Source organism: Stegostoma tigrinum, chromosome 22 (genome assembly GCF_030684315.1).
Source record: "Stegostoma tigrinum isolate sSteTig4 chromosome 22, sSteTig4.hap1, whole genome shotgun sequence".
NCBI classification, from domain to species: Eukaryota; Metazoa; Chordata; class Chondrichthyes; order Orectolobiformes; family Stegostomatidae; genus Stegostoma; species Stegostoma tigrinum.
The window spans coordinates 11,682,211-11,706,789 of record NC_081375.1 but is presented as its reverse complement, the minus strand read 5'-3'; the positions used below and the strand labels follow the sequence as shown (position 1 = coordinate 11,706,789).

The 24,579-nt window shown below is 43.9% G+C and overlaps 1 protein-coding gene across 2 annotated transcripts in view; it reads left to right on the top strand.

Moving 5' to 3' along the window:
- Nucleotides 1-24,579, top strand: part of gcgra (glucagon receptor a) — a 185,897-nt gene that overhangs the window by 113,559 nt on the left and 47,759 nt on the right. The window lies entirely within an intron of this gene.

Below are 24,579 nucleotides of genomic sequence, written 5' to 3'. Positions count from 1 at the left end.
TTCCGACAGCTGGACTGAAGACTTGTGCTCCAGAACTTGCCGCTCCCCTAACCAAGCTGTTCCAGTCCAGCTGCAACACTGGCACATACCTGACAATTGCCCAGGTATGTCCTGTATGTAAAAAAAGCAGGACAAACACAAACACGCCAACTAACGCCCCATCAGTCTACTCTCGATCAAGTTGTCATCAAGTTCATTAATGACTAAACACTGTTTAGCAACAAATATGGCTCCTCAGATACTGAAGCGGTCCATGTCTAAACGCAGTGAGACCTGGGCATTATCCAGGTTCAGGCGGCCAAGTGGCAAGTAAAATTTTACAAATGCCTAGCCACGACCACATTCAAAAAGGGGAGGATCAGTGTTACTGCCGCTGAATCCCCCAGTATCAACATTCTTGGGGATGGCAGTTGACCAGAAATTGCACTGGGCTAGCCATACAAGTACAGCGGCTGCAAGATGAGCTCAGAGGCTAAGAATACTGCAGCGAGTAACTCACCTCCTGACTCCAAAGTACATCTACAAGGCACAAGTCAAGAGTGTGATGGAATACTCCCCACTTCCCTGGGTGGGGGCAGCCCCAACAACACTCAAGAAGCTCCACACCATCCAGGACAAAGCAGCCCCTGCTTGACTGGCACATCATCCACAAGCATCCACTCCCTCCACCACTGACGGTCAATAGCAGCAGTAGGTACCATCTACAAGATGCACTGCAGAAATTCAACAAAACTCCTAAGACAGCACCTTTCAAATCCACAACCACTTCCATTTAGAAGGATAGGAGCTGCAGATACAGGAGGAAACCACCCCTTCCATCCTGATTTTGAAATATATTGACTGTCGCTGGGTCAAAATTCTGGAAGTCCCTCCCTAATGGCATCATGGGTCAGCCCACAGCACACAGACAGCAGTGGTTCAAGTTGCAGCTCACCCCCACCTTCTCAAGGGACAGGCAATAAAGGCTGATCCAGCAATGATCACGACCCATGTAGGAATAATAAAATGTTAAAGAGTTGTAATAAAGTGGATATGTCCCTGTGTTAGTTAGTGGTCATGTCTCTGTGTTACTCAGTGGTTATGTCCCTGTGTTACTCAGTGGTTATGTCCCTGTGTTACTCAGTGGTTATGTCTCTGTGTTACTCAGTGGTTATGTCCCTGTGTTACTCAGTGGTTATGTCTCTGTGTTACTCAGTGGTTATGTCTCTGTGTTACTCAGTGGTTATGTCCCTGTGTTACTCAGTGGTTATGCCTCTGTGTTACTCAGTGGTTATGTCCCTGTGTTACTCAGTGGTTATGTCTCTGTGTTACTCAGTGGTTATGTCCCTGTGTTACTCAGTGGTTATGTCTCTGTGTTACTCAGTGGTTATGTCCCTGTGTTACTCAGTGGTTATGTCCCTGTGTTACTCAGTGGTTATGTCTCTGTGTTACTCAGTGGTTATGTCCCTGTGTTACTCATTGGTTATGTTCCTGTGTTACTCAGTGGTTATGTCCCTGTGTTACTGAGTGGTTATGTCCCTGTGTTACTCAGTGGTTATGTCTCTGTGTTACTCAGTGGTTATGTCTCTGTGTTACTCAGTGGTTATGTCCCTGTGTTACTCAGTGGTTATGTCTCTGTGTTACTCAGTGGTTATGTCCCTGTGTTACTCAGTGGTTATGTCTCTGTGTTACTCAGTGGTTATGTCCCTGTGTTACTCAGTGGTTATGTCTCTGTGTTACTCAGTGGTTATGTTCCTGTGTTACTCAGTGGTTATGTCCCTGTGTTACTCAGTGGTTATGTCTCTGTGTTACTCAGTGGTTATGTTCCTGTGTTACTCAGTGGTTATGTCTCTGTGTTACTCAGTGGTTATGTCTCTGTGTTACTCAGTGGTTATGTCCCTGTGTTACTCAGTGGTTATGTCTCTGTGTTACTCAGTGGTTATGTCCCTGTGTTACTCAGTGGTTATGTCTCTGTGTTACTCAGTGGTTATGTCTCTGTGTTACTCAGAGATTATGTCCCTGTGTTACTCAGTGGTTATGTCTCTGTGTTACTCAGTGGTTATGTCCCTCTGTTACTCAGTGGTTATGTCCCTGTGTTACTCAGTGGTTATGTCTCTGTGTTACTCAGTGGTTATGTCCCTGTGTTACTCAGTGGTTATGTTCCTGTGTTACTCAGTGGTTATGTCTCTGTGTTACTCAGTGGTTATGTCTCTGTGTTACTCAGTGGTTATGTCTCTGTGTTACTCAGTGGTTATGTCCCTGTGTTACTCAGTGGTTATGTCCCTGTGTTACTCAGTGGTTATGTCTCTGTGTTACTCAGTGGTTATGTCTCTGTGTTACTCAGTGGTTATGTCCCTGTGTTACTCAGTGGTTATGTCTCTGTGTTACTCAGTGGTTATGTCTCTGTGTTACTCAGTGGTTATGTCCCTCTGTTACTCAGTGGTTATGTCTCTGTGTTACTCAGTGGTTATGTCCCTGTGTTACTCAGTGGTTATGTCTCTGTGTTACTCAGTGGTTATGTTCCTGTGTTAGTTAGTGGTTATGTCCCTGTGTTACTCAGTGGTTATGTCTCTGTGTTACTCAGTGGTTATGTCCCTGTGTTACTCAGTGGTTATGTCCCTGTGTTACTCAGTGGTTATGTCCCTGTGCTACTCAGTGGTTATGTCTCTGTGTTACTCAGTGGTTATGTCCCTGTGTTACTCAGTGGTTATGTTCCTGTGTTACTCAGTGGTTATGTCTCTGTGTTACTCAGTGGTTATGTCTCTGTGTTACTCAGTGGTTATGTCCCTGTGTTACTCAGTGGTTATGTCTCTGTGTTACTCAGTGGTTATGTCTCTGTGTTACTCAGTGGTTATGCCCCTGTGTTACTCAGTGGTTATGTCCCTGTGTTACTCAGTGGTTATGTCTCTGTGTTACTCAGTGGTTATGTCCCTGTGTTAGTTAGTGGTTATGTCCCTGTGTTACTCAGTGGTTATGTCCCTGTGCTACTCAGTGGTTATGTCCCTGTGTTACTCAGTGGTTATGTCTCTGTGTTACTCAGTGGTTATGTCCCTGTGTTACTCAGTGGTTATGTCCCTGTGCTACTCAGTGGTTATGTCTCTGTGTTACTCAGTGGTTATGTCCCTGTGTTACTGAGTGGTTATGTCCCTGTGTTACTCAGTGGTTATGTCCCTGTGTTACTCAGTGGTTATGTTCCTGTGTTACTCAGTGGTTATGTCTCTGTGTTACTCAGTGGTTATGTCTCTGTGTTACTCAGTGGTTATGTCTCTGTGTTACTCAGTGGTTATGTCCCCGTGTTACTCAGTGGTTATGTCCCTGTGTTACTCAGTGGTTATGTCTCTGTGTTACTCAGTGGTTATGTCCCTGTATTACTCAGTGGTTATGTCTCTGTGTTACTCAGTGGTTATGTCCCTGTGTTACTCAGTGGTTATGTCCCTGTGTTACTCAGTGGTTATGTCTCTGTGTTACTCAGTGGTTATGTCCCTGTATTACTCAGTGGTTATGTCTCTGTGTTACTCAGTGGTTATGTCCCTGTGTTAGTTAGTGGTTATGTCTCTGTGTTACTCAGTGGTTATGTCCCTGTGTTACTCAGTGGTTATGTCCCTGTGTTACTCAGTGGTTATATTCCTGTGTTACTCAGTGGTTATGTCTTTGTGTTACTCAGTGGTTATGTCTCTGTGTTACTCAGTGTTATGTCCCTGTGTTACTCAGTGGTTATGTCTCTGTGTTACTCAGTGGTTATGTCCCTGTGTTACTCAGTGGTTATGTCTCTGTGTTACTCAGTGGTTATGTCCCTGTGTTACTCAGTGGTTATGTCTCTGTGTTAGATAGTGGTTATGTCCCTGTGTTACTCAGTGGATATGTCCCTGTGTTACTCAGTGGTTATGTCCCTGTGTTACTCAGTGGTTATGTCCCTGTGTTACTCAGTGGATATGTCCCTGTGTTACTCAGTGGTTATGTCTCTGTGTTACTCAGTGGTTATGTCTCTGTGTTACTCAGTGGTTATGTCCCTGTGTTACTCAGTGGTTATGTCTCTGTGTTACTCAGTGGTTATGTCTCTGTGTTACTCAGTGGTTATGTCCCTGTGTTACTCAGTGGTTATGTCTCTGTGTTACTCAGTGGTTATGTCCCTGTGTTACTCAGTGGTTATGTCTCTGTGTTACTCAGTGGTTATGTCTCTGTGTTACTCAGTGGTTATGTCTCTGTGTTACTCAGTGGTTATGTCCCTGTGTTACTCAGTGGTTATGTCCCTGTGTTACTCAGTGGTTATGTCTCTGTGTTACTCAGTGGTTATGTCCCTGTGTTACTCAGTGGTTATGTTCCTGTGTTACTCAGTGGTTATGTCCCTGTGTTACTCAGTGGTTATGTTCCTGTGTTAGTTAGTGGTTATGTCCCTGTGTTACTCAGTGGTTATGTCCCTTTGTTACTGAGTGATTATGTCCCTGTGTTACTCAGTGGTTATGTCCCTGTGTTAGTTAGTGGTTATGTCCCTGTGTTACTCAGTGGTTATGTCCCTCTGTTACTCAGTGGTTATGTCCCTGTGTTACTCAGTGGTTATGTCTCTGTGTTACTCAGTGGTTATGTCCCTGTGTTACTCAGTGGTTATGTTCCTGTGTTACTCAGTGGTTATGTCTCTGTGTTACTCAGTGGTTATGTCCCTGTGTTACTCAGTGGTTATGTCTCTGTGTTACTCAGTGGTTATGTCTCTGTGTTACTCAGTGGTTATGTCCCTGTGTTACTCAGTGGTTATGTCCCTGTGCTACTCAGTGGTTATGTCTCTGTGTTACTCAGTGGTTATGTCCCTGTGTTACTCAGTGGTTATGTCTCTGTGTTAGTTAGTGGTTATGTCCCTGTGTTACTCAGTGGTTATGTCCCTGTGTTACTCAGTGGTTATGTCTCTGTGTTACTCAGTGGTTATGTCCCTGTGTTACTCAGTGGTTATGTCTCTGTGTTACTCAGTGGTTATGTCTCTGTGTTACTCAGTGGTTATGTCCCTGTGTTACTCAGTGGTTATGTCCCTGTGTTACTCAGTGGTTATGTCTCTGTGTTACTCAGTGGTTATGTCCCTGTGTTACTCATTGGTTATGTTCCTGTGTTACTCAGTGGTTATGTCTCTGTGTTACTCAGTGGTTATGCCCCTGTGTTACTCAGTGGTTATGCCCCTGTGTTACTCAGTGGTTATGTCCCTGTGTTACTCAGTGGTTATGACCCTGTGTTAGTTAGTGCTTATGTCCCTGTGTTACTCAGTGGTTATGTCCCTGTGTTACTCAGTGGTTATGTCCCTGTGTTACTCAGTGGTTATGTCCCTGTGTTACTCAGTGGTTATGACCCTGTGTTACTCAGTGGTTATGTCCCTGTGTTACTCAGTGGTTATGTCCCTGTGTTACTCAGTGGTGATGTCTCTGTGTTACTCAGTGGTTATGTCCCTGTGTTACTCAGTGGTTATGTCTCTGTGTTACTCAGTGGTTATGTCCCTGTGTTACTCAGTGGTGATGTCTCTGTGTTACTCAGTGGTTATGTCTCTGTGTTACTCAGTGGTTATGTCCCTGTGTTACTCAGTGGTGATGTCTCTGTGTTACTCAGTGGTTATGTCCCTGTGTTACTCAGTGGTTATGTCTCTGTGTTACTCAGTGGTTATGTCCCTGTGTTACTCAGTGGTTATGTCCCTGTGTTACTCAGTGGTTATGTCCCTGTGTTACTCAGTGGTTATGTCCCTGTGTTAGTTAGTGGTTATATCCCTGTGTTACTCAGTGGTTATGTCCCTGTGTTACTCAGTGGTTATGTCCCTGTGTTAGTTAGTGGTTATGTCTCTGTGTTACTCAGTGATTATGTCTCTGTGTTACTCAGTGGTGATGTCTCTGTGTTACTCAGTGGTTATGTCCCTGTGTTACTCAGTGGTTATGTCTCTGTGTTACTCAGTGGTTATGTCCCTGTGTTACTCAGTGGTTATGTCTCTGTGTTACTCAGTGGTTATGTCTCTGTGTTACTCAGTGGTTATGTCCCTGTGTTACTCAGTGGTTATGTCCCTGTGTTACTCAGTGGTTATGTCCCTGTGTTACTCAGTGGTTATGTCTCTGTGTTACTCAGTGGTTATGTCCCTGTGTTACTGAGTGGTTATGTCCCTGTGTTACTCAGTGGTTATGTCTCTGTGTTACTCAGTGGTTATGTCCCTGTGTTACTCAGTGGTTATGTGCCTGTGTTAGTTAGTGGTTATGTCCCTGTGTTACTCAGTGGTTATGTCTCTGTGTTACTCAGTGGTTATGTCTCTGTGTTACTCAGTGGTTATGTCCCTGTGTTACTGAGTGGTAATGTCTCTGTGTTACTCAGTGGTTATGTCTCTGTGTTACTCAGTGATTATGTCTCTGTGTTGCTCAGTGGTTATGTCCCTGTGTTACTCAGTGGTTATGTCCCTGTGTTACTCAGTGGTTATGTCCCTGTGTTACTCAGTGGTTATGTCTCTGTGTTACTCAGTGGTTATGTCCCTGTGTTACTCAGTGGTTATGTCTCTGTGTTGCTCAGTGGTTATGTCCCTGCGTTACTCAGTGGTTATGTCTCTGTGTTACTCAGTGGTTATGTCTCTGTGTTAGTTAGTGGTTATGTCCCTGTGTTACTCAGTGGTTATGTCTCTGTGTTACTCAGTGGTTATGTCCCTGTGTTACTCAGTGGTTATGTCTCTGTGTTACTCAGTGGTTATGTCCCTGTGTTACTCAGTGGTTATGTCTCTGTGTTACTCAGTGGTTATGTCCCTGTGTTACTCAGTGGTTATGTCCCTGTGTTACTCAGTGGTTATGTCTCTGTGTTACTCAGTGGTTATGTCTCTGTGTTACTTAGTGGTTATGTCCCTGTGTTACTCATTGGTTATGTCCCTGTGTTACTCAGTGGTTATGTCCCTGTGTTACTGAGTGGTAATGTCTCTGTGTTACTCAGTGGTTATGTCTCTGTGTTACTCAGTGGTTATGTCCCTGTGTTACTGAGTGGTTATGTCTCTGTGTTACTCAGTGGTTACGTCCCTGTGTTACTCAGTGGTTATGTCCCTGTGTTAGTGAGTGGTTATGTCCCTGTGTTACTCAGTGGTTATGTCCCTGTGTTACTCAGTGGTTATGTCCCTGTGTTACTCAGTGGTTATGTCCCTGTGTTACTCAGTGGTTATGTCTCTGTATTACTCAGTGGTTATGTCTCTGTGTTACTGAGTGGTTATGTCCCTGTGTTACTCAGTGGTTATGTCTCTGTGTTACTCAGTGGTTATGTCTCTGTGTTACTCAGTGGTTATGTCCCTGTGTTACTCAGTGGTTATGTCTCTGTATTACTCAGTGGTTATGTCTCTGTGTTACTGAGTGGTTATGTCCCTGTGTTACTCAGTGGTTATGTCTCTGTGTTACTCAGTGGTTATGTCTCTGTGTTACTCAGTGGTTATGTCCCTGTGTTACTCAGTGGTTATGTCTCTGTGTTACTCAGTGGTTATGTCCCTGTGTTACTCAGTGGTTATGTCCCTGTGTTACTCAGTGGTTATGTTCCTGTGTTACTCAGTGGTTATGTCCCTGTGTTACTCAGTGGTTATGTTCCTGTGTTACTCAGTGGTTATGTCCCTGTGTTACTCAGTGGTTATGTCCCTGTGTTACTCAGTGGTTATGTCCCTGTGTTACTCAGTGGTTATGTTCCTGTGTTACTCAGTGGTTATGTCTCTGTGTTACTCAGTGGTTATGTCTCTGTGTTAGTCAGTGGTTATGTCCCTGTGTTACTCAGTGGTTATGTCTCTGTGTTACTCAGTGGTTATGTCCCTGTGTTACTCAGTGGTTATGTCTCTGTGTTACTCAGTGGTTATGTCCCTGTGTTACTCAGTGGTTATGTCCCTGTGTTACTCAGTGATTATGTCCCTGTGTTACTCAGTGGTTATGTCCCTGTGTTACTCAGTGGTTATGTTCCTGTGTTACTCAGTGGTTATGTCCCTGTGTTACTGAGTGGTTATGTCTCTGTGTTACTCAGTGGTTATGTCCCTGTGTTACTCAGTGGTTATGTCCCTGTGTTACTCAGTGGTTATGTCTCTGTGTTACTCAGTGGTTATGTCTCTGTATTAGTCAGTGGTTATGTCCCTGTGTTACTCAGTGGTTATGTCTCTGTGTTACTCAGTGGTTATGTCTCTGTGTTACTCAGTGGTTATGTCCCTGTGTTACTCAGTGGTTATGTCCCTGTGTTACTCAGTGGTTATGTCCCTGTGTTACTCAGTGGTTATGTCCCTGTGTTACTCAGTGGTTATGTCCCTGTGTTACTCAGTGGTTATGTCCCTGTGTTACTCAGTGGTTATGTCTCTGTGTTACTCAGTGGTTATGTCCCTGTGTTACTCAGTGGTTATGTCTCTGTGTTACTCAGTGGTTATGTCTCTGTGTTACTCAGTGGTTATGTCCCTCTGTTACTCAGTGGTTATGTCTCTGTGTTACTGAGTGGTTATGTCCCTGTGTTACTCAGTGGTTATGTCCCTGTGTTACTCAGTGGTTATGTCTCTGTGTTACTCAGTGGTTATGTCTCTGTGTTACTCAGTGGTTATGTCCCTGTGTTACTCAGTGGTTATGTCTCTGTGTTACTCAGTGGTTATGTTCCTGTGTTACTCAGTGGTTATGTCCCTGTGTTACTCAGTGGTTATGTTCCTGTGTTACTCAGTGGTTATGTCCCTGTGTTACTCAGTGGTTATGTCCCTGTGTTACTCAGTGGTTATGTCCCTGTGTTACTGAGTGGTTATGTCTCTGTGTTACTCAGTGGTTATGTTCCTGTGTTACTCAGTGGTTATGTCTCTGTGTTACTCAGTGGTTATGTCCCTGTGTTACTCAGTGGTTATGTCTCTGTGTTACTCAGTGGTTATGTTCCTGTGTTACTCAGTGGTTATGTCTCTGTGTTACTCAGTGGTTATGTCCCTGTGTTACTCAGTGGTTATGTCTCTGTGTTACTCAGTGGTTATGTCTCTGTGTTACTCAGTGATTATGTCCCTGTGTTACTGAGTGGTTATGTCTCTGTGTTACTCAGTGGTTATGTTCCTGTGTTACTCAGTGGTTATGTCTCTGTGTTACTCAGTGGTTATGTCCCTGTGTTACTCAGTGGTTATGTCTCTGTGTTACTCAGTGGTTATGTCTCTGTGTTACTCAGTGGTTATGTCCCTGTGTTACTCAGTGGTTATGTCCCTGTGTTACTCAGTGGTTATGTCTCTGTGTTACTCAGTGGTTATGTCTCTGTGTTACTCAGTTGGTATGTCCCTGTGTTACTCAGTGGTTATGTCCCTGTGTTACTCAGTGGTTATGTGCCTGTGTTAGTTAGTGGTTATGTCCCTGTGTTACTCAGTGGTTATGTCTCTGTGTTACTCAGTGGTTATGTCTCTGTGTTACTCAGTGGTTATGTCCCTGTGTTACTGAGTGGTAATGTCTCTGTGTTACTCAGTGGTTATGTCTCTGTGTTACTCAGTGGTTATGTCCCTGTGTTACTCAGTGGTTATGTCCCTGTGTTACTCAGTGGTTATGTCTCTGTGTTACTCAGTGATTATGTCTCTGTGTTGCTCAGTGGTTATGTCCCTGTGTTACTCAGTGGTTATGTCTCTGTGTTACTCAGTGGTTATGTCTCTGTGTTACTCAGTGGTTATGTCCCTGTGTTACTCAGTGGTTATGTCCCTGTGTTACTCAGTGGTTATGTCTCTGTGTTACTCAGTGATTATGTCTCTGTGTTGCTCAGTGGTTATGTCCCTGTGTTACTCAGTGGTTATGTCCCTGTGTTACTCAGTGGTTATGTCCCTGTGTTACTCAGTGGTTATGTCTCTGTGTTACTCAGTGGTTATGTCCCTGTGTTACTCAGTGGTTATGTCTCTGTGTTGCTCAGTGGTTATGTCCCTGCGTTACTCAGTGGTTATGTCTCTGTGTTACTCAGTGGTTATGTCTCTGTGTTAGTTAGTGGTTATGTCCCTGTGTTACTCAGTGGTTATGTCTCTGTGTTACTCAGTGGTTATGTCCCTGTGTTACTCAGTGGTTATGTCTCTGTGTTACTCAGTGGTTATGTCCCTGTGTTACTCAGTGGTTATGTCTCTGTGTTACTCAGTGGTTATGTCCCTGTGTTACTCAGTGGTTATGTCCCTGTGTTACTCAGTGGTTATGTCTCTGTGTTACTCAGTGGTTATGTCTCTGTGTTACTTAGTGGTTATGTCCCTGTGTTACTCATTGGTTATGTCCCTGTGTTACTCAGTGGTTATGTCCCTGTGTTACTGAGTGGTAATGTCTCTGTGTTACTCAGTGGTTATGTCTCTGTGTTACTCAGTGGTTATGTCCCTGTGTTACTGAGTGGTTATGTCTCTGTGTTACTCAGTGGTTACGTCCCTGTGTTACTCAGTGGTTATGTCCCTGTGTTAGTGAGTGGTTATGTCCCTGTGTTACTCAGTGGTTATGTCCCTGTGTTACTCAGTGGTTATGTCCCTGTGTTACTCAGTGGTTATGTCCCTGTGTTACTCAGTGGTTATGTCTCTGTATTACTCAGTGGTTATGTCTCTGTGTTACTGAGTGGTTATGTCCCTGTGTTACTCAGTGGTTATGTCTCTGTGTTACTCAGTGGTTATGTCTCTGTGTTACTCAGTGGTTATGTCCCTGTGTTACTCAGTGGTTATGTCTCTGTATTACTCAGTGGTTATGTCTCTGTGTTACTGAGTGGTTATGTCCCTGTGTTACTCAGTGGTTATGTCTCTGTGTTACTCAGTGGTTATGTCTCTGTGTTACTCAGTGGTTATGTCCCTGTGTTACTCAGTGGTTATGTCTCTGTGTTACTCAGTGGTTATGTCCCTGTGTTACTCAGTGGTTATGTCCCTGTGTTACTCAGTGGTTATGTTCCTGTGTTACTCAGTGGTTATGTCCCTGTGTTACTCAGTGGTTATGTTCCTGTGTTACTCAGTGGTTATGTCCCTGTGTTACTCAGTGGTTATGTCCCTGTGTTACTCAGTGGTTATGTCCCTGTGTTACTCAGTGGTTATGTTCCTGTGTTACTCAGTGGTTATGTCTCTGTGTTACTCAGTGGTTATGTCTCTGTGTTAGTCAGTGGTTATGTCCCTGTGTTACTCAGTGGTTATGTCTCTGTGTTACTCAGTGGTTATGTCCCTGTGTTACTCAGTGGTTATGTCTCTGTGTTACTCAGTGGTTATGTCCCTGTGTTACTCAGTGGTTATGTCCCTGTGTTACTCAGTGATTATGTCCCTGTGTTACTCAGTGGTTATGTCCCTGTGTTACTCAGTGGTTATGTTCCTGTGTTACTCAGTGGTTATGTCCCTGTGTTACTGAGTGGTTATGTCTCTGTGTTACTCAGTGGTTATGTCCCTGTGTTACTCAGTGGTTATGTCCCTGTGTTACTCAGTGGTTATGTCTCTGTGTTACTCAGTGGTTATGTCTCTGTATTAGTCAGTGGTTATGTCCCTGTGTTACTCAGTGGTTATGTCTCTGTGTTACTCAGTGGTTATGTCTCTGTGTTACTCAGTGGTTATGTCCCTGTGTTACTCAGTGGTTATGTCCCTGTGTTACTCAGTGGTTATGTCCCTGTGTTACTCAGTGGTTATGTCCCTGTGTTACTCAGTGGTTATGTCCCTGTGTTACTCAGTGGTTATGTCTCTGTGTTACTCAGTGGTTATGTCCCTGTGTTACTCAGTGGTTATGTCTCTGTGTTACTCAGTGGTTATGTCTCTGTGTTACTCAGTGGTTATGTCCCTCTGTTACTCAGTGGTTATGTCTCTGTGTTACTGAGTGGTTATGTCCCTGTGTTACTCAGTGGTTATGTCCCTGTGTTACTCAGTGGTTATGTCTCTGTGTTACTCAGTGGTTATGTCTCTGTGTTACTCAGTGGTTATGTCCCTGTGTTACTCAGTGGTTATGTCTCTGTGTTACTCAGTGGTTATGTTCCTGTGTTACTCAGTGGTTATGTCCCTGTGTTACTCAGTGGTTATGTTCCTGTGTTACTCAGTGGTTATGTCCCTGTGTTACTCAGTGGTTATGTCCCTGTGTTACTCAGTGGTTATGTCCCTGTGTTACTGAGTGGTTATGTCTCTGTGTTACTCAGTGGTTATGTTCCTGTGTTACTCAGTGGTTATGTCTCTGTGTTACTCAGTGGTTATGTCCCTGTGTTACTCAGTGGTTATGTCTCTGTGTTACTCAGTGGTTATGTTCCTGTGTTACTCAGTGGTTATGTCTCTGTGTTACTCAGTGGTTATGTCCCTGTGTTACTCAGTGGTTATGTCTCTGTGTTACTCAGTGGTTATGTCTCTGTGTTACTCAGTGATTATGTCCCTGTGTTACTGAGTGGTTATGTCTCTGTGTTACTCAGTGGTTATGTTCCTGTGTTACTCAGTGGTTATGTCTCTGTGTTACTCAGTGGTTATGTCCCTGTGTTACTCAGTGGTTATGTCTCTGTGTTACTCAGTGGTTATGTCTCTGTGTTACTCAGTGGTTATGTCCCTGTGTTACTCAGTGGTTATGTCCCTGTGTTACTCAGTGGTTATGTCTCTGTGTTACTCAGTGGTTATGTCTCTGTGTTACTCAGTTGGTATGTCCCTGTGTTACTCAGTGGTTATGTCCCTGTGTTACTCAGTTGGTATGTCCCTGTGTTACTCAGTGGTTATGTCCCTGTGTTACTCAGTTGGTATGTCCCTGTGTTACTCAGTGGTTATGTCCCTGTGTTACTCAGTTGGTATGTCCCTGTGTTACTCAGTGGTTATGTCCCTGTGTTACTCAGTGGTTATGTCTCTCTGTTACTCAGTGGTTATGTCCCTGTGTTACTCAGTGGTTATGTCCCTGTGTTACTCAGTGGTTATGTTCCTGTGTTACTCAGTGGTTATGTCCCTGTGTTACTCAGTGGTTATGTTCCTGTGTTAGTCAGTGGTTATGTCTCTGTGTTACTCAGTGGTTATGTCCCTGTGTTACTCAGTGGTTATGTCCCTGTGTTACTCAGTGGTTATGTCCCTGTGTTACTCAGTGGTTATGTCCCTGTGTTACTCAGTGGTTATGTCTCTGTGTTACTCAGTGGTTATGTCCCTGTGTTAGTTAGTGGTTATGTCTCTGTGTTACTCAGTGGTTATGTCTCTGTGTTACTCAGTGGTTATGTCTCTGTGTTACTCAGTGGTTATGTCCCTGTGTTACTCAGTGGTTATGTCTCTGTGTTACTGAGTGGTTATGTCTCTGTGTTACTCAGTGGTTATGTCCCTGTGTTAGTTAGTGGTTATGTCCCTGTGTTACTCAGTGGTTATGTCCCTGTGTTACTCAGTGGTTATGTCTCTGTGTTACTCAGTGGTTATGTCTCTGTATTACTCAGTGGTTATGTCTCTGTGTTACTCAGTGGTTATGTCCCTGTGTTACTCAGTGGTTATGTCCCTGTGCTACTCAGTGGTTATGTCTCTGTGTTACTCAGTGGTTATGTCCCTGTGTTACTCAGTGGTTATGTCTCTGTGTTACTCAGTGGTTATGTCCCTGTGTTACTCAGTGGTTATGTTCCTGTGTTACTCAGTGGTTATGTCTCTGTGTTACTCAGTGGTTATGTCTCTGTGTTACTCAGTGGTTATGTCCCTGTGTTACTCAGTGGTTATGTCTCTGTGTTACTCAGTGGTTATGTCTCTGTGTTAGTTAGTGGTTATGTCTCTGTGTTACTCAGTGGTTATGTCCCTGTGTTACTCAGTGGTTATGTCTCTGTGTTACTCAGTGGTTATGTCTCTGTGTTACTCAGTGGTTATGTCCCTGTGTTACTCAGTGGTTATGTCCCTGTGTTACTCAGTGGTTATGTCTCTGTGTTACTCAGTGGTTATGTCTCTGTGTTACTCAGTGGTTATGTCCCTGTGTTACTCAGTGGTTATGTCTCTGTGTTACTCAGTGGTTATGTCCCTGTGTTACTCAGTGGTTATGTCTCTGTGTTACTCAGTGGTTATGTCCCTGTGTTACTCAGTGGTTATGCCTCTGTGTTACTCAGTGGTTATGTCCCTGTGTTCCTCAGTGGTTATGTCTCTGTGTTACTCAGTGGTTATGTCTCTGTGTTAGTTAATGGTTATGTCTCTGTGTTACTCAGTGGTTATGTCTCTGTGTTACTCAGTGGTTATGTCTCTGTGTTACTCAGTGGTTATGTCCCTCTGTTACTCAGTGGTTATGTCCCTGTGTTACTCAGTGGTTATGTCTCTGTGTTACTCAGTGGTTATGTCCCTGTGTTACTCAGTGGTTATGTCTCTGTGTTACTCAGTGGTTATGTCCCTGTGTTAGTGAGTGGTTATGTCCCTGTGTTACTCAGTGGTTATGTCCCTGTGTTACTCAGTGGTTATGTCCCTGTGTTACTCAGTGGTTATGTCCCTGTGTTACTCAGTGGTTATGTCTCTGTGTTACTCAGTGGTTATGTCTCTGTGTTACTCAGTGGTTATGTCTCTGTGTTACTCAGTGGTTATGTCTCTGTGTTACTCAGTGGTTATGTCCCTGTGTTACTTAGTGGTTATGTCCCTGTGTTACTCAGTGGTTATGTCTCTGTGTTAGTTAGTGGTTATGTCCCTGTGTTACTCAGTGGTTATGTCCCTGTGTTACTCAGTGGTTATGTCTCTGTGTTACTCAGTGGTTATGTCCCTGTGTTACTTAGTGGTTATGTCCCTGTGTTACTCAGTGGTTATGTCTCTGTGTTAGTTAGTGGTTATGTCCCTGTGTTACTCAGTGGTTATGTCCCTGTGTTACTCAGTGGTTATGTCTCTGTGTTACTCAGTGGTTATGTCTCTGTGTTACTCAGTGGTTATGTCCCTGTGTTACTCAGTGGTTATGTCCCTGTGTTACTCAGTGGTTATGTCCCTGTGTTACACATTGGTTATGTCTCTGTGTTACTCAGTGGTTATGTCCCTGTGTTACTCAGTGGTTATGTCCCTGTGTTACTCAGTGGTTATGTCCCTGTGTTACTCAGTGGTTATGTCCCTGTGTTACTCAGTGGTTATGTCTCTGTGTTACTCATTGGTTATGTCTCTGTGTTACTCAGTGGTTATGTCTCTGTGTTACTCAGTGGTTATGTCCCTGTGTTACTGAGTGGTAATGTCCCTGTGTTACTCAGTGGTTATGTCCCTGTGTTACTCAGTGGTTATGTCTCTGTGTTACTCAGTGGTTATGTCCCTGTGTTACTCAGTGGTTATGTCCCTGTGTTACTCAGTGGTTATGTCTCTGTGTTACTCAGTGGTTATGTCCCTGTGTTACTCAGTGGTTATGTCTCTGTGTTACTCAGTGGTTATGTCCCTGTGTTACTCAGTGGTTATGTCCCTGTGTTACTCAGTGGTTATGTCTCTGTGTTACTCAGTGGTTATGTCCCTGTGTTACTCAGTGGTTATGTCCCTGTGTTACTCAGTGGTTATGTCTCTGTGTTACTCAGTGGTTACGTCTCTGTGTTACTCAGTGGTGATGTCTCTGTGTTACTCAGTGGTTATGTCCCTGTGTTACTCAGTGGTTATGTCCCTGTGTTACTCAGTGGTTATGTCTCTGTGTTACTCAGTGGTTATGTCCCTGTGTTACTCAGTGGTTATGTCTCTGTGTTACTCAGTGGTTATGTCTCTGTGTTACTCAGTGGTTATGTCCCTGTGTTACTGAGTGGTTATGTCTCTGTGTTACTCAGTGGTTATGTCCCTGTGTTACTCAGTGGTTATGTCCCTGTGTTACTCAGTGGTTATGTCTCTGTGTTACTCAGTGGTTATGTCTCTGTGTTACTCAGTGGTTATGTCCCTGTGTTACTCAGTGGTTATGTCCCTGTGTTACTCAGTGGTTATGTCTCTGTGTTACTCAGTGGTTATGTCTCTGTGTTACTCAGTGGTTATGTCCCAGTGTTACTCAGTGGTTATGTCCCTGTGTTACTCAGTGGTTATGTCCCTGTGTTACTCAGTGGTTATGTCTCTGTGTTACTCAGTGGTTATGTCTCTGTGTTAGTTAGTGGTTATGTCTCTGTGTTACTCAGTGGTTATGTCCCTGTGTCACTCAGTGATTATGTCCCTGTGTTACTCAGTGGTTATGTCCCTGTGTTACTCAGTGGTTATGTCCCTGTGTTACTCAGTGGTTATGTCTCTGTGTTACTCAGTGGTTATGTCCCTGTGTTACTCAGTGGTTATGTCCCTGTGTTACTCAGTGATTATGTCCCTGTGTTACTCAGTGGTTATGTCTCTGTGTTACTCAGTGATTATGTCCCTGTGTTACTCAGTGGTTATGTCTCTCTGTTAGTTAGTCGTTATGTCCCTGTGTTACTCAGTGGTTATGTCCCTGTGTTACTCAGTGGTTATGTCCCTGTGTTACTCAGTGGTTATGTCTCTGTGTTACTCAGTGGTTATGTCCCTGTGTTACTCAGTGGTTATGTCCCTGTGTTACTCAGTGGTTATGTCTCTGTGTTACTCAGTGGTTATGTCCCTGTGTTACTCAGTGGTTATGTCTCTGTGTTACTCAGTGGTTATGTCCCTGTGTTACTCAGTGGTTATGTCTCTGTGTTACTCAGTGGTTATGTCCCTGTGTTACTCAGTGGTTATGTCCCTGTGTTACTCAGTGGTTATGTCCCTGTGTTACTCAGTGGTTATGTCTCTGTGTTACTCAGTGGTTATGTTCCTGTGTTAGTCAGTGGTTATGTCCCTGTGTTACTCAGTGGTTATGTCCCTGTGTTACTCAGTGGTTATGTCTCTGTGTTACTCAGTGGTTATGTCCCTGTGTTACTCAGTGGTTATGTCCCTGTGTTACTCAGTGGTTATGTCTCTGTGTTACTCAGTGGTTATATTCCTGTGTTACTCAGTGGTTATGTCTCTGTGTTACTCAGTGGTTATATTCCTGTGTTACTCAGTGGTTATGTCTCTGTGTTACTCAGTGGTTATATTCCTCTGTTACTCAGTGGTTATGTCTCTGTGTTACTCAGTGGTTATGTCTCTGTGTTACTCAGTGGTTATGTCTCTGTGTTACTCAGTGGTTATGTCTCTGTGTTACTCAGTGGTTATGTCCCTGTGTTACTCAGTGGTTATGTCCCTGTGTTACTCAGTGGTTATGTCCCTGTGTTACTCAGTGGTTATGTCTCTGTGTTACTCAGTGGTTATGTCTCTGTGTTACTCAGTGGTTATGTCTCTGTGTTACTCAGTGGTTATGTCCCTGTGTTACTCAGTGGTTATGTTCCTGTGTTACTCAGTGGTTATGTCCCTGTGTTACTCAGTGGTTATGTCTCTGTGTTACTCAGTGGTTATGTTCCTGTGTTAGTCAGTGGTTATGTCCCTGTGTTACTCAGTGGTTATGTCTCTGTGTTACTCAGTGGTTATGTCTCTGTGTTACTCAGTGGTTATGTTCCTGTGTTACTCAGTGGTTATGTCCCTGTGTTACTCAGTGGTTATGTCTCTGTGTTACTCAGTGGTTATGTCCCTGTGTTACTCAGTGGTTATGTCTCTGTGTTACTCAGTGGTTATGTCTCTGTGTTACTCAGTGGTTATGTTCCTGTGTTAGTCAGTGGTTATGTCTCTGTGTTACTCAGTGGTTATGTTCCTGTGTTACTCAGTGGTTATGTCTCTGTGTTACTCAGTGGTTATGTCCCTGTGTTACTCAGTGGTTGTGTCCCTGTGTTACTCAGTGGTTATGTCCCTGTGTTACTGAGTGGTTATGTCTCTGTGTTACTCAGTGGTTATGTCCCTGTGTTACTCAGTGGTTATGTCCCTGTGTTACTCAGTGGTTATGTCCCTGTGTTACTCAGTGGTTATGTTCCTGTGTTACTCAGTGGTTATGTCTCTGTGTTACTCAGTGGTTATGTCCCTGTGTTACTCAGTGGTTATGTCTCTGTGTTACTCAGTGGTTATGTTCCTGTGTTACTCAGTGGTTATGTCCCTGTGCTACTCAGTGGTTATGTCTCTGTGTTACTCAGTGGTTATGTCCCTGTGTTACTCAGTGATTATGTCTCTGTGTTACTCAGTGGTTATGTCCCTGTGTTACTCAGTGGTTATGTCCCTGTGTTACTGAGTGGTTATGTCTCTGTGTTACTCAGTGGTTATGTCTCTGTGTTACTCAGTGGTTATGTTCCTGTGTTACTCAGTGGTTATGTCTCTGTGTTACTCAGTGGTTATGTTCCTGTGTTACTCAGTGGTTATGTCTCTGTGTTACTCAGTGGTTATGTCTCTGTGTTACTCAGTGGTTATGTCTCTGTGTTACTCAGTGGTTATGTCCCTGTGTTACTCAGTGGTTATGTTCCTGTGTTACTCAGTGGTTATGTCTCTGTGTTACTCAGTGGTTATGTTCCTGTGTTACTCAGTGGTTATGTCCCTGTGTTACTCAGTGGTTATGTCTCTGTGTTACTCAGTGGTTATGTTCCTGTGTTACTCAGTGGTTATGTCCCTGTGTTACTCAGTGGTTATGTCCCTGTGTTACTCAGTGGTTATGTCTCTGTGTTACTCAGTGGTTATGTCTCTGTGTTACTCAGTGGTTATGCCCCTGTGTTACTCAGTGGTTATGTCCCTGTGTTACTCAGTGGTTATGTCTCTGTGTTACTCAGTGGTTATGTCCCTGTGTTAGTTAGTGGTTATGTCCCTGTGTTACTCAGTGGTTATGTCTCTGTGTTACTCAGTGGTTATGTCTCTGTGTTACTCAGTGGTTATGTCCCTGTGTTACTCAGTGGTTATGTCTCTGTGTTACTCAGTGGTTATGTTCCTGTGTTACTCAGTGGTTATGTCTCTGTGTTACTCAGTGGTTATGTCTCTGTGTTACTCAGTGGTTATGTCTCTGTGTTACTCAGTGGTTATGTCTCTGTGTTAGTCAGTGTTTATGTCCCTGTGTTACTCAGTGGTTATGTCCCTGTGTTACTCAGTGGTTATGTCTCTGTGTTACTCAGTGGTTATGTCCCTGTGTTACTCAGTGGTTATGTTCCTGTGTTACTCAGTGGTTATGTCCCTGTGTTACTCAGTGGTTATGTTCCTGTGTTACTCAGTGGTTATGTCTCTGTGTTACTCAGTGGTTATGTCTCTGTGTTACTCAGTGGTTATGTTCCTGTGTTAGTTAGTGGTTATGTCCCTGTGTTACTCAGTGGTTATGTCCCTGTGTTACTCAGTGGTTATGTCTCTGTGTTACTCAGTGGTTATATTCCTGTGTTACTCAGTGGTTATGTCTCTGTGTTACTCAGTGGTTATATTCCTGTGTTACTCAGTGGTTATGTCTCTGTGTTACTCAGTGGTTATGTCCCTGTGTTACTCAGTGGTTATGTCCCTGTGTTACTCAGTGGTTATGTCTCTGTGTTACTCAGTGGTTATATTCCTCTGTTACTCAGTGGTTATGTCTCTGTGTTACTCAGTGGTTATGTCCCTGTGTTACTCAGTGGTTATGTCTCTGTGTTACTCAGTGGTTATATTCCTGTGTTACTCAGTGGTTATGTCTCTGTGTTACTCAGTGGTTATGAGGGCCTCTACTGTTTGTAATTTTTATTAATGACTTGGACGAGGGAATTGAAGGATGGGTCAGCAAGTTTGCAGACAACACAAAGGTTGGAGGTGTCGTTGACAGTGTAGAGGGCTGTTGTAGGCTGCAGCGGGACATTGACAGGATGCAGAGATGGGCTGAGAGGTGGCAGATGGAGTTCAACCTGGATAAATGCAAGGTGATGCATTTTGGAAGGTCGAATTTGAAAGCTGAGTACAGGATTAAGGATAGGATTCTTGGCAGCGTGGAGGAACAGAGGGATCTTGGTGTGCAGATACATAGATCCCTTAAAATGGCCACCCAAGTGGACAGGGTTGTTAAGAAAGCATATGGTGTTTTGGCTTTCATTAACAGGGGGATTGAGTTTAAGAGTCGTGAGATCTTGTTGCAGCTCTATAAAACTTTGGTTAGACCGCACTTGGAATACTGCGTCCAGTTCTGGGCGCCCTATTCTAGGAAAGATGTGGATGCTTTGGAGAGGGTTCAGAGGAGGTTTACCAGGATGCTGCCTGGACTGGAGGGCTTATCTTATGAAGAGAGGTTGACTGAGCTCGGTCTCTTTTCATTGGAGAAAAGGAGGAGGAGAGGGGACCTAATTGAGGTATACAAGATAATGAGAGGCATAGATAGAGTCGATAGCCAGAGACTATTTCCCAGGGCAGAAATGGCTAGCACGAGGGGTCATAGTTTTAAGCTGGTTGGTGGAAAGTATAGAGGGGATGTCAGAGGCAGGTTCTTTACGCAGAGAGTTGTGAGAGCATGGAATGCGTTGCCAGCAGCAGTTGTGGAAGCAAGGTCATTGGAGTCATTTAAGAGACTGCTGGACGTGCATATGGTCACAGAAATTTGAGGGTGCATACATGAGGATCAATGGTCGGCACAACATTGTGGGCTGAAGGGCCTGTTCTGTGCTGTACTGTTCTATGTTCTATGTTCTATGTTCCTGTGTTACTCAGTAGTTATGTCCCTGTGTTACTCAGTGGTTATGTCCCTGTGTTACTCAGTGGTTATGTCCCTGTGTTACTCAGTGGTTATGTTCCTGTGTTACTCAGTGGTTATGTCTTTGTGTTACTCAGTGGTTATGTCCCTGTGTTACTCAGTGGTTATGTCTCTGTGTTACTCAGTGGTTATGTCTCTGTGTTACTCAGTGGTTATGTCTCTGTGTTACTCAGTGATTATGTCCCTGTGTTACTGAGTGGTTATGTCTCTGTGTTACTCAGTGGTTATGTTCCTGTGTTACTCAGTGGTTATGTCTCTGTGTTACTCAGTGGTTATGTCCCTGTGTTACTCAGTGGTTATGTCTCTGTGTTACTCAGTGGTTATGTCTCTGTGTTACTCAGTGGTTATGTCCCTGTGTTACTCAGTGGTTATGTCCCTGTGTTACTCAGTGGTTATGTCTCTGTGTTACTCAGTGGTTATGTCTCTGTGTTACTCAGTTGGTATGTCCCTGTGTTACTCAGTGGTTATGTCCCTGTGTTACTCAGTTGGTATGTCCCTGTGTTACTCAGTGGTTATGTCCCTGTGTTACTCAGTTGGTATGTCCCTGTGTTACTCAGTGGTTATGTCCCTGTGTTACTCAGTTGGTATGTCCCTGTGTTACTCAGTGGTTATGTCCCTGTGTTACTCAGTGGTTATGTCTCTCTGTTACTCAGTGGTTATGTCCCTGTGTTACTCAGTGGTTATGTCCCTGTGTTACTCAGTGGTTATGTTCCTGTGTTACTCAGTGGTTATGTCCCTGTGTTACTCAGTGGTTATGTTCCTGTGTTACTCAGTGGTTATGTCCCTGTGTTACTCAGTGGTTATGTTCCTGTGTTACTCAGTGGTTATGTCTCTGTGTTACTCAGTGGTTATGTCTCTGTGTTACTCAGTGGTTATGTCCCTGTGTTACTCAGTGGTTATGTCCCTGTGTTACTCAGTGGTTATGTCTCTGTGTTACTCAGTGGTTATGTCTCTGTGTTACTCAGTGGTTATGTCCCTGTGTTACTCAGTGGTTATGTCTCTGTGTTACTCAGTGGTTATGTCCCTGTGTTACTCAGTGGTTATGTCCCTGTGTTACTCAGTGGTTATGTCTCTGTGTTACTCAGTGGTTATGTCCCTGTGTTACTCATTGGTTATGTTCCTGTGTTACTCAGTGGTTATGTCTCTGTGTTACTCAGTGGTTATGCCCCTGTGTTACTCAGTGGTTATGCCCCTGTGTTACTCAGTGGTTATGTCTCTGTGTTACTCAGTGGTTATGTCCCTGTGTTACTCATTGGTTATGTTCCTGTGTTACTCAGTGGTTATGTCTCTGTGTTACTCAGTGGTTATGCCCCTGTGTTACTCAGTGGTTATGTCCCTGTGTTACTCAGTGGTTATGTCTCTGTGTTACTCAGTGGTTATGCCCCTGTGTTACTCAGTGGTTATGTCCCGGTGTTACTCAGTGGTTATGACCCTGTGTTAGTTAGTGGTTATGTCTCTGTGTTACTCAGTGATTATGTCTCTGTGTTACTCAGTGGTGATGTCTCTGTGTTACTCAGTGGTTATGTCCCTGTGTTACTCAGTGGTTATGTCTCTGTGTTACTCAGTGGTTATGCCCCTGTGTTACTCAGTGGTTATGTCCCTGTGTTACTCAGTGGTTATGTCCCTGTGTTATTCAGTGGTTATGTCTCTGTGTTACTCAGTGGTTATGTCCCTGTGTTACTCAGTGGTTATGTCCCTGTGCTACTCAGTGGTTATGTCTCTGTGTTACTCAGTGGTTATGTCTCTGTGTTACTCAGTGGTTATGTCCCTGTGTTACTCAGTGGTTATGTCTCTGTGTTAGTTAGTGGTTATGTCCCTGTGTTACTCAGTGGTTATGTCCCTGTGTTACTCAGTGGTTATGTCTCTGTGTTACTCAGTGGTTATGTCCCTGTGTTACTCAGTGGTTATGTCTCTGTGTTACTCAGTGGTTATGTCTCTGTGTTACTCAGTGGTTATGTCCCTGTGTTACTCAGTGGTTATGTCTCTGTGTTACTCAGTGGTTATGTCCCTGTGTTACTCAGTGGTTATGTCCCTGTGTTACTCATTGGTTATGTCCCTGTGTTACTCAGTGGTTATGTCCCTGTGTTACTCAGTGGTTATGTCCCTGTGTTACTCAGTGGTTATGTCCCTGTGTTACTCATTGGTTAAGTCCCTGTGTTACTCAGTGGTTATGTCTCTGTGTTACTCAGTGGTTATGTCCCTGTGTTACTCAGTGGTTATGTCTCTGTGTTACTCAGTGGTTATGTCTCTGTGTTACTCAGTGGTTATGTCCCTGTGTTACTCAGTGGTGATGTCTCTGTGTTACTCAGTGGTTATGTTCCTGTGTTACTCAGTGGTTATGTCCCTGTGTTACTCAGTGGTTATGTCCCTGTGTTATTCAGTGGTTATGTCTCTGTGTTACTCAGTGGTTATGTCCCTGTGTTACTCAGTGGTTATGTCCCTGTGCTACTCAGTGGTTATGTCTCTGTGTTACTCAGTGGTTATGTCTCTGTGTTACTCAGTGGTTATGTCCCTGTGTTACTCAGTGGTTATGTCTCTGTGTTAGTTAGTGGTTATGTCCCTGTGTTACTCAGTGGTTATGTCCCTGTGTTACTCAGTGGTTATGTCTCTGTGTTACTCAGTGGTTATGTCCCTGTGTTACTCAGTGGTTATGTCTCTGTGTTACTCAGTGGTTATGTCTCTGTGTTACTCAGTGGTTATGTCCCTGTGTTACTCAGTGGTTATGTCTCTGTGTTACTCAGTGGTTATGTCCCTGTGTTACTCAGTGGTTATGTCCCTGTGTTACTCATTGGTTATGTCCCTGTGTTACTCAGTGGTTATGTCCCTGTGTTACTCAGTGGTTATGTCCCTGTGTTACTCAGTGGTTATGTCCCTGTGTTACTCATTGGTTAAGTCCCTGTGTTACTCAGTGGTTATGTCTCTGTGTTACTCAGTGGTTATGTCCCTGTGTTACTCAGTGGTTATGTCTCTGTGTTACTCAGTGGTTATGTCTCTGTGTTACTCAGTGGTTATGTCCCTGTGTTACTCAGTGGTTATGTCTCTGTGTTACTCAGTGGTTATGTCTCTGTGTTACTCAGTGGTTATGTCCCTGTGTTACTCATTGGTTATGTTCCTGTGTTACTCAGTGGTTATGTCTCTGTGTTACTCAGTGGTTATGCCCCTGTGTTACTCAGTGGTTATGCCCCTGTGTTACTCAGTGGTTATGTCCCTGTGTTACTCAGTGGTTATGTCTCTGTGTTACTCAGTGGTTTTGTCCCTGTGTTACTGAGTGGTAATGTCTCTGTGTTACTCAGTGGTAATGTCTCTGTGTTACTCAGTGGTTATGTCTCTGTGTTACTCAGTGGTTATGTCCCAGTGTTACTCAGTGGTTATGTCTCTGTGTTAGTTAGTGGTTATGTCCCTGTGTTACTCAGTGGTTATGTCCCTGTGTTACTCAGTGGTTATGTCCCTGTGTTACTCAGTGGTTATGTCTCTGTGTTACTCAGTGGTTATGTCCCTGTGTTACTGAGTGGTAATGTCTCTGTGTTACTCAGTGGTTATGTCTCTGTGTTACTCAGTGGTTATGTCCCTGTGTTACTCAGTGGTGATGTCTCTGTGTTACTCAGTGGTTATGTCCCTGTGTTACTCAGTGGTTATGTCTCTGTGTTACTCAGTGGTTATGTCCCTGTGTTACTCAGTGGTTATGTCCCTGTGTTACTCAGTGGTTATGTCCCTGTGTTAGTTAGTGGTTATGTCCCTGTGTTACTCAGTGGTTATGTCTCTGTGTTACTCAGTGGTTATGTCCCTGTGTTACTGAGTGGTAATGTCTCTGTGTTACTCAGTGGTTATGTCTCTGTGTTACTCAGTGGTTATGTCCCTGTGTTACTGAGTGGTTATGTCTCTGTGTTACTCAGTGGTTATGTCCCTGTGTTACTCAGTGGTTATGTCCCTGTGTTACTCAGTGGTTATGTCCCTGTGTTACTCAGTGGTTATGTCCCTGTATTACTCAGTGGTTATGTCCCTGTGTTACTCAGTGGTTATGTCCCTGTGTTACTCAGTGGTTATGTCTCTGTGTTACTCAGTGGTTATGTTCCTGTGTTACTCAGTGGTTATGTCCCTGTGTTACTCAGTGGTTATGTCTCTGTGTTACTCAGTGATTATGTCTCTGTGTTGCTCAGTGGTTATGTCCCTGTGTTACTCAGTGGTTATG